Genomic DNA, 8,477 nt, shown 5'->3' with positions numbered 1-8,477 from the left:
CACTCTAACCCTATCATCATCTCTTGCCAAGTGAACCGGGACAATCTCATCAGGGCACGATTTTCCAGTCATCTAGGATCCAACCAATATGTCCATGAGCCCAGGAGAGACGTCGAGGCGATGTCGTACTGTTTAGTAAAGTCGCTTAAGTATGTAATATTTGATGCGTGAATGTATTAATTGCATTCATAGTCGAGCAACCCTTCTGGAATTCAAACTATGATGTGCTAAGTAAACCGTGATGGGCAAAGTAAATTGTTTCCACTTAAATGTGCGACTGCTCTTGAGTACATAACATTTTCGAATATTTTGGAAGAAGACGTTAGTGAAGAAATTGTACGACAGTTGTTTAAGTCTGTCTTGTCACATTTCTTATGAAGTAGGCCAACAAATGTACACTCCTGGAAATTGAAATATGAACACCGTGAATTCATTGTCCCAGGAAGGGGAAACTTTATTGACACGTTCCTGGGGTCAGATACATCACATGATCACACTGACAGAACCACAGGCACATAGACACAGGCAACAGAGCATGCACAATGTCGGCACTAGTACAGTGTATATCCACCTTTCGCAGCAATGCAGGCTGCTATTCTCCCATGGAGACGATCGTAGAGATGCTGGATGTAGTCCTGTGGAACGGCTTGCCATGCCATTTCCACCTGGCGCCTCAGTTGGACCAGCGTTCGTGCTGGACGTGCAGACCGCGTGAGACGACGCTTCATCCCGTCCCAAACATGCTCAATGGGGGACAGATCCGGAGATCTTGCTGGCCAGGGTAGTTGACTTACACCTTCTAGAGCACGTTGGGTGGCACGGGATACATGCGGACGTGCATTGTCCTTTTGGAACAGCAAGTTCCCTTGCCGGTCTAGGAATGGTAGAACGATGGGTTCGATGACGGTTTGGATGTACCGTGCACTATTCAGTGTCCCCTCGACGATCACCAGTGGTGTACGGCCAGTGTAGGAGATCGCTCCCCACACCATGATGCCGGGTGTTGGCCCTGTGTGCCTCGGTCGTATGCAGTCCTGATTATGGCGCTCACCTGCACGGCGCCAAACACGCATACGACTATCATTGGCACCAAGGCAGAAGCGACTCTCATCGCTTAAGACGACACGTCTCCATTCGTCCCTCCATTCACGCCTGTCGCGACACCACTGGAGGCGGGCTGCACGATGTTGGGGCGTAAGCGGAAGACGGCCTAACGGTGTGCGGGACCGTAGCCCAGCTTCATGGAGACGGTTGCGAATGGTCCTCGCCGATACCCCAGGAGCAACCGTGTCCCTAATTTGCTGGGAAGTGGCGGTGCGGTCCCCTACGGCACTGCGTAGGATCCTACGGTCTTGGCGTGCATCCGTGCGTCGCTGCGGTCCGGTCCCAGGTCGACGGGCACGTGCACCTTCCGCCGACCACTGGCGACAACATCGATGTACTGTGGAGACCTCACGCCCCACGTGTTGAGCAATTCGGCGGTACGTCCACCCGGCCTCCCGCATGCCCACTATACGCCCTCGCTCAAAGTCCGTCAACTGCACATACGGTTCACGTCCACGCTGTCGCGGCATGCTACCAGTGTTAAAGACTGCGATGGAGCTCCGTATGCCACGGCAAACTGGCTGACACTGACGGCGGCGGTGCACAAATGCTGCGCAGCTAGCGCCATTCGACGGCCAACACCGCGGTTCCTGGTGTGTCCGCTGTGCCGTGCGTGTGATCATTGCTTGTACAGCCCTCTCGCAGTGTCCGGAGAAAGTATGGTGGGTCTGACACACCGGTGTCAATGTGTTCTTTTTTCCATTTCCAGGAGTGTATATTTTAACATGTCTGAAAAAATGCATTGCATATATCACTAAGGACGTCACGTATTAAGTTGGAACAACTTATCGGATTGTTTTAAATTGCATTAACCCCCATGACCTTTAATTTTTTAGAATTTTTGGAAGTGTGTTAATTTGAGTGTAGTATGCTGGTGCTACTTTTAGTTGCTTATAGTTTTGTGGAATGACATTTTTAATATATCCTCTGGCATCTTCAACTGAAACAATTAATCCTATATTTGCTGCTCTGTTTAGAAAGTGATTGCTAAAAGTACTTGCAGCTTGTAAATTGTAACTCACAAAATTGTCATTTAATTTAATTATTGTGGGATTTTGCACACTCACTGGCTGACCTATCTCTCGCTCCATATAATTTTAGTCTTATAATCTGCATTATTTATTTTTGTCTGGACATGCACACTTCTGGACATTTTAATAACTTTCTTTAAAATACGATGGTATTCTTTGTAGTATGCAAAGTGATGCCAGATCTTGACTTACTCAGCCTTTACATAAATTTCCCTCTTATTCTTATATGAAATTTTAGTTCCTTAATTATCCACGGCTTACTTGTTCTTCTAGTGAATCTTCTGGTTAATGTTTTAGGAAAGCAACTTGCAAATATTGGCATAAGTTTACTACGGAATAAACTGAATTTGACAATACCATCTCTTTGTACATATACCTCATTCCACACCACCTCTTTTAACTTAATCTTAAAAAAATTGTACTCGGTTCACATTAATAAGACTCACTGCTATGTATGAACGTGTCTCAATGTTGTGTGGTACCGTACTGTTTATTTGTTTATTTCCATTAATTGTACGCCATGATCTGAAAGTCCATTTATATTGGCTGCTATGTTTAGAAAGTGATTGTTAAAAGTACTTGCAACTTGTTTGTTGTTAGTCACAACATTGTCGTTTAGTTTAATTATTATGGAATTTTGCATACTGACTGATTGTCCTGTTTCTCGTTTGAAAATGTCGCACATAGTTTTAATCTTATTATTTGGAATATTTATTCCTCTCAGGACATGCATACTTCTGGACATTTTAATGACATTCTTTAAAATACTATGTTTTTTTTAATATGCAAGTAATACTGTGGAATAAACTCAATTTGACATTACCATATGTTTCTGTATATACCTCATTCCACACCACCTCCTTTAGCTTAATCTTAAAACATTGCATTCAGTTCACACTAATAAGTTAACTGCTTTGTATGAACCTGTTTCAGGGTTGTGGGTGCCGTATAGTTATTTCTATTAATTGTGCACCGTGATCAGATAGTCCATTAGTAACTGGGCACACACTAATTGCTTCAGTTTGAGCACTGTCTACAAAAATGTTAAGAATCAGTGTTCTGCTATTTTGCTGCACAAGAGTTGGAAAATTAAGTACTGAAATTAAATTGGAACACCCAAATCATAATTGTAATTCTTTTTTTTGTCGGTATCTTTTAAGAAAACTACTCTGAAATCTCCGCACACTGCTAACTGTTTCTTCATGACACAGGTAGCTCAACAATACGTCTATATTTCTCATAAGTTTCTTAAAATTTCCTAGAGGAGATCTGTAGACTGATACAATCATTAGAGAAGTGTTCTTGAGTAGCAACTCACAAGCATATGCTTCTAGGTTCTGATGGACACAAAAACTATTTGTTTCAGAGGACACTATTTGCTTGCAGAATTCTATGTGCTTCGCTGATCTACAGTAGATCGTGGCTTTGCTCTTTCGGTCGGCCACCAGGAGGTGGGTGTTACCCAGACAAGAGGGCGTCTTACTGCAGTGTGAGAGCCACTGAGCAGGGCCGCGGATGGCGGCGTTCTGTGCGGATGGGGGTGCTACGCGGTCGATGTGGTCGGCAATCGACTGCCGTTACGGGAACGAGCCGATCGCCTGCGGACCCGCGGGCTCCATTCCCCAAATTGCCACTTTCACTCTGCCACTCTAGTTTGCTCCTTGATGGTCTCACACTCGTGTTCCACAGTAACGAGACGCGTTTGTCAGCAGCCTCAGTTCCCAGTTTTTAATCACGTGCTGTGCGTCTACTACTGCCGCCGTTCCTTTCCGTTTCCTTAGTTATCTGATTGGTTTAATGCGGCCTATCACAAATTCCTCTTCTCTGGCTACGTCATCATCTCATAGGACCACTTTCACTCAACAGTTATTTGTGGGATATATTGAAATCTCTGTTTTCTACTACATATTTTACCCTCTGCAGCTCAAGTAGCATGGAAGTTATCCTTTGTCGTCCAAACAAGACCGTAGTTTTGGTATACTACATAAATGACGTAGTAAATTGCAGGGTAACCGCTAGTATTGATAGCATTGGTAGGGAAAGAAACATAAATGAATGTGTAAGAGAGAAATTGGGAGCTGACTACTTCTCTTTGTTTTTTGTTTGTTTGGTTATTTGTTTTGCACATAATTAGACCCGCCCATCAGTCAGTATTAGCCCAATGTATATTTTACATCCTTATAGTATGTTTATAAGTAATAAAAATTTGATGATGGCGTAACTTCTGCGCTTTTATGTAAAGAAAGCAGTTACTTTTGATGGAAGTACATGCGCAGACATTATATATATATATATATATATATATATATATATATATATATATATATATATATATATATATATATACACTCCTGGAAATTGAAATAAGAACACCGTGAATTCATTGTCCCAGGAAGGGGAAACTTTATTGACACATTCCTGGGGTCAGATACATCACATGATCACACTGACAGAACCACAGGCACATAGACACAGGCAACAGAGCATGCACAATGTCGGCACTAGTACAGTGTATATCCACCTTTCGCAGCAATGCAGGGTGCTATTCTCCCATGGAGACGATCGTAGAGATGCTGGACGTAGTCCTGTGGAACGGCTTGCCATGCCATTTCCACCTGGCGCCTCAGTTGGACCAGCGTTCATGCTGGACGTGCAGACCGCGTGAGACGACGCTTCATCCCGTCCCAAACATGCTCAATGGGGGACAGATCCGGAGATCTTGCTGGCCAGGGTAGTTGACTTACACCTTCTAGAGCACGTTGGGTGGCACGGGATACATGCGGACGTGCATTGTCCTGTTGGAACAGCAAGTTCCATTGCCGGTCTAGGAATGGTAGAACGATGGGTTCGATGACGGTTTGGATGTACCGTGCACTATTCAGTGTCCCCTCGACGATCACCAGTGGTGTACGGTCAGTGTAGGAGATCGCTCCCCACACCATGATGCCGGGTGTTGGCCCTGTGTGCCTCGGTCGTATGCAGTCCTGATTGTGGCGCTCACCTGCACGGCGCCAAACACGCAACGACCATCATTGGCATCAAGGCAGAAGCGACTCTCATCGCTGAAGACGACACGTCTCCATTCGTCCCTCCATTCACGCCTGTCGCGACACCACTGGAGGCGGGCTGCACGATGTTGGGGCGTGAGCGGAAGACGGCCTAACGGTGTGCGGGACCGTAGCCCAGCTTCATGGAGACGGTTGCGAATGGTCCTCGCCGATACCCCAGGAGCAACAGTGTCCCTAATTTGCTGGGAAGTGGCGGTGCGGTCCCCTACGGCACTGCGTAGGATCCTACGGTCTTGGCGTGCATCCGTGCGTCGCTGCGGTCCGGTACCAGGTCGACGGGCACGTGCACCTTCCGCCGACCACTGGCAACAACATCGATGTACTGTGGGGACCTCACGCCCCACGTGTTGAGCAATTCGGCGGTACGTCCATCCGGCCTCCCGCATGCCCACTATACGCCCTCGCTCAAAGTCCGTCAACTGCACATACGGTTCACGTCCACGCTGTCGCGGCATGCTACCAGTGTTAAAGACTGCGATGGAGCTCCGTATGCCACGGCAAACTGGCTGACACTGACGGCGGCGGTGCACAAATGCTGCGCAGCTAGCGCCATTCGACGGCCAACACCGCGGTTCCTGATGTGTCCGCTGTGCCGTGCGTGTGATCATTGCTTGTACAGCCCTCTCGCAGTGTCCGGAGCAAGTATGGTGGGTCTGACACACCGGTGTCAATGTGTTCTTTTTTCCATTTCCAGGAGTGTATAAGAATTTCATTGTTTGAGAAGGGCATATGTCGCAAGTCCACCTCCTTCAGGCAATTAAACTTTAATCCAGTGGTGAAGTTGGTGAATGTCTGCCGACAACAATTTAGAGTAGCTGTCGATGAGCGTAGGGATTAGGAGTGGGGTACCACCAACCCCACACTAAGACTAGAGGGCAGCACAGCCAAGAAGATGCGAAGACTTGTTACTGCCACAGAATATACCTACAACAAAGTTTGGAGGAGCCATCGTTAGTGACACATATACAAAATCAAACGCTCAGGTGGATTTCTTCATCACCGATTACACTCTGTGGCCACGAGTGAGTCCACGCCTTATCTAGACATAATGGAAACAGGCAACGTAAACGACGTAACAACTCTGAAAGAGGTGGCAAGCCGGCTTCACTGCCTTAACATCTGCAGTAGCTGCCGCTAAATGCGTCCCAGTATATCAAAGCTGTCTTCAGCGACATCTTCCACAATAACCACTATCTACAAGCACGGAAAAATGCCGAGATAGGAGGCAAAGATAAGGTTCTGTCGCCTGACAGGAGTCTCAAAACTATGTGGGAGACTTTCCTTGCATAGACTGCCGCGGCATGGGTGCTCTACGACTCAACAACTGCTGCGGTTAATGGTGGAGATGGGACGCGGTCTTAATGAACATCTCCCGTGCTTCCGACTGAGTGTGATAGCATCCTCTGCAGTTAGTTAGTTAGTTAGTTACATGTTCCATAGATCATTTGAATGATTCTTTTATCGAAATGATGTAGAATGACTCTTTTTACACGGTATGTATACGTGATTGGTGTTAACTTTAATGAACACATTATTATTTTTAGTCCTGTGATGCAACTACACTTTCTTTTACTGGCCGTCAGTTTTTAATAGAAATTCATCAATGAAATAGAAGTTGCCCAGGAGAGATGATTGTAAATTAAACTTAAAACTTGCTTCGCTACCTGTCATACATTTTATGTTATTGGGCAAATGATTAACAATTTTTGCTGCTGCATATTGAACAGCTTTCTGAGCCACTGACAGCTTTAATAGTGGGTAATAAATGTAATTTTCCCCTCTAATGTTGTAAGTATGGACATCACTGTTTTCAAATTCCGAAGGATTATTTGTGATGAATTTCATCAGCGAATATATATGTTGTTGCGGCGCAGTTTACAAACTTGGCCATTTCGGAAATGCTTCCACCCAATGATCATATCCTTTTGGACGTCAGATTAAACTCCACGTTTCCGCATTACGACCACGAGTAAACCGTTTTCTGCGTCCCCCCGTCACGCTTTATATCCCCTCTTTCCATACCCTTCACTGTTAGTGCTGCCATCTGCTGTCTGTGAGCGATTACTATACGTTGAGGTTCAACACAGGCGATTGTAAAAAATATGTCGTAATGAATGTAATGTTAAAATGCGATGAATGTCCGGTAAAATGTTATAGAAATCCTTATGGTATTAATTCGCTAAGGTAAATAAATTCAAACACTAAAAATAAAAACACGACATTGTAAATAATGCTCGGTAGCGCAGCGCATCTCAGAAATGTTGTTGGCATTATACGAGGGCTATTCTGAAAGTAAGGAATCATAGGTCGCGAAATGGAAACCACAGTGAAAATCAAAACCGTTTTATTTGCAACAGTTAGCTACAACTTCCAGCTACTTATCTCCATAGTCGCCGATCCGATTTAGACGTTTGTCGTAGCGTTGTACCAACTTTCCAATACCCTCTTTATACAAGGCAGCCGCCAGTGCTTTCCGCCCATTCTCTACGCTGGCCTACAGCTCGTTGTCTCTGCCAAAATGTTGTCTTCATAGCCAGCGGTTCATTTGAGCAGAGATGAAACTCAGAGACAATTACGCGCTGTATTGTGGGTAATCAAAAATTTCCAATTTAAAACGATGCAGGAGCATCATCACTGACCCTGAAGAATGAGGCTGAGAATTTCTTGAAGAAGAAAACGCACGATAATTATGTAACATTGGCTGCATAGCTTCAGGCGAAATTTCTCACCAGGACCTCGTACTTGGCGGAAGACACTATTGTTCTAGATATCTTTATGTGCTCCCTGTTTGCTCAGAACTAAAAAGAATGACGTTACGCGATCGACGGGCATACCAGGACACTGCCCAACACACCTGTGCAAAATTTCATCGGATTTTCACTGTGGTTTCCGATTCACGACCGATCGTTCCTTACTTTCCGAATAACCCTTTTAGATAACACGAAATATATTACCGTACTTATCTGCCAGAAAGAGAGAGAAGCGAAATGAAACCACAGGATCCATTCTTGCAGGAAAGGAAACGCTATTTGCAGGTACTACATCGCGCAATATTTCGTACAAAAATTCACAAATATCCTATATCCATGGCAAATGTAATTTGTATGGATTTCACTACGGTTTGTCTGTCACTCGTCTGTGTCAAACGTTATTTTACAGTCCTTCATCAGTGCCCTAACATATCTCTGTAAACCTCAGGTGGAAGACCATTCTTCATTGGTGTCTTAAATGTACTGCAGGAATCACTTTTCCAGTCTGAAATCAACCGACACAG

This window comes from Schistocerca americana, chromosome 1 (assembly GCF_021461395.2).
Source record: "Schistocerca americana isolate TAMUIC-IGC-003095 chromosome 1, iqSchAmer2.1, whole genome shotgun sequence".
Taxonomy (NCBI): Eukaryota; Metazoa; Arthropoda; class Insecta; order Orthoptera; family Acrididae; genus Schistocerca; species Schistocerca americana.
Note: the sequence above shows the minus strand (reverse complement) of the source record.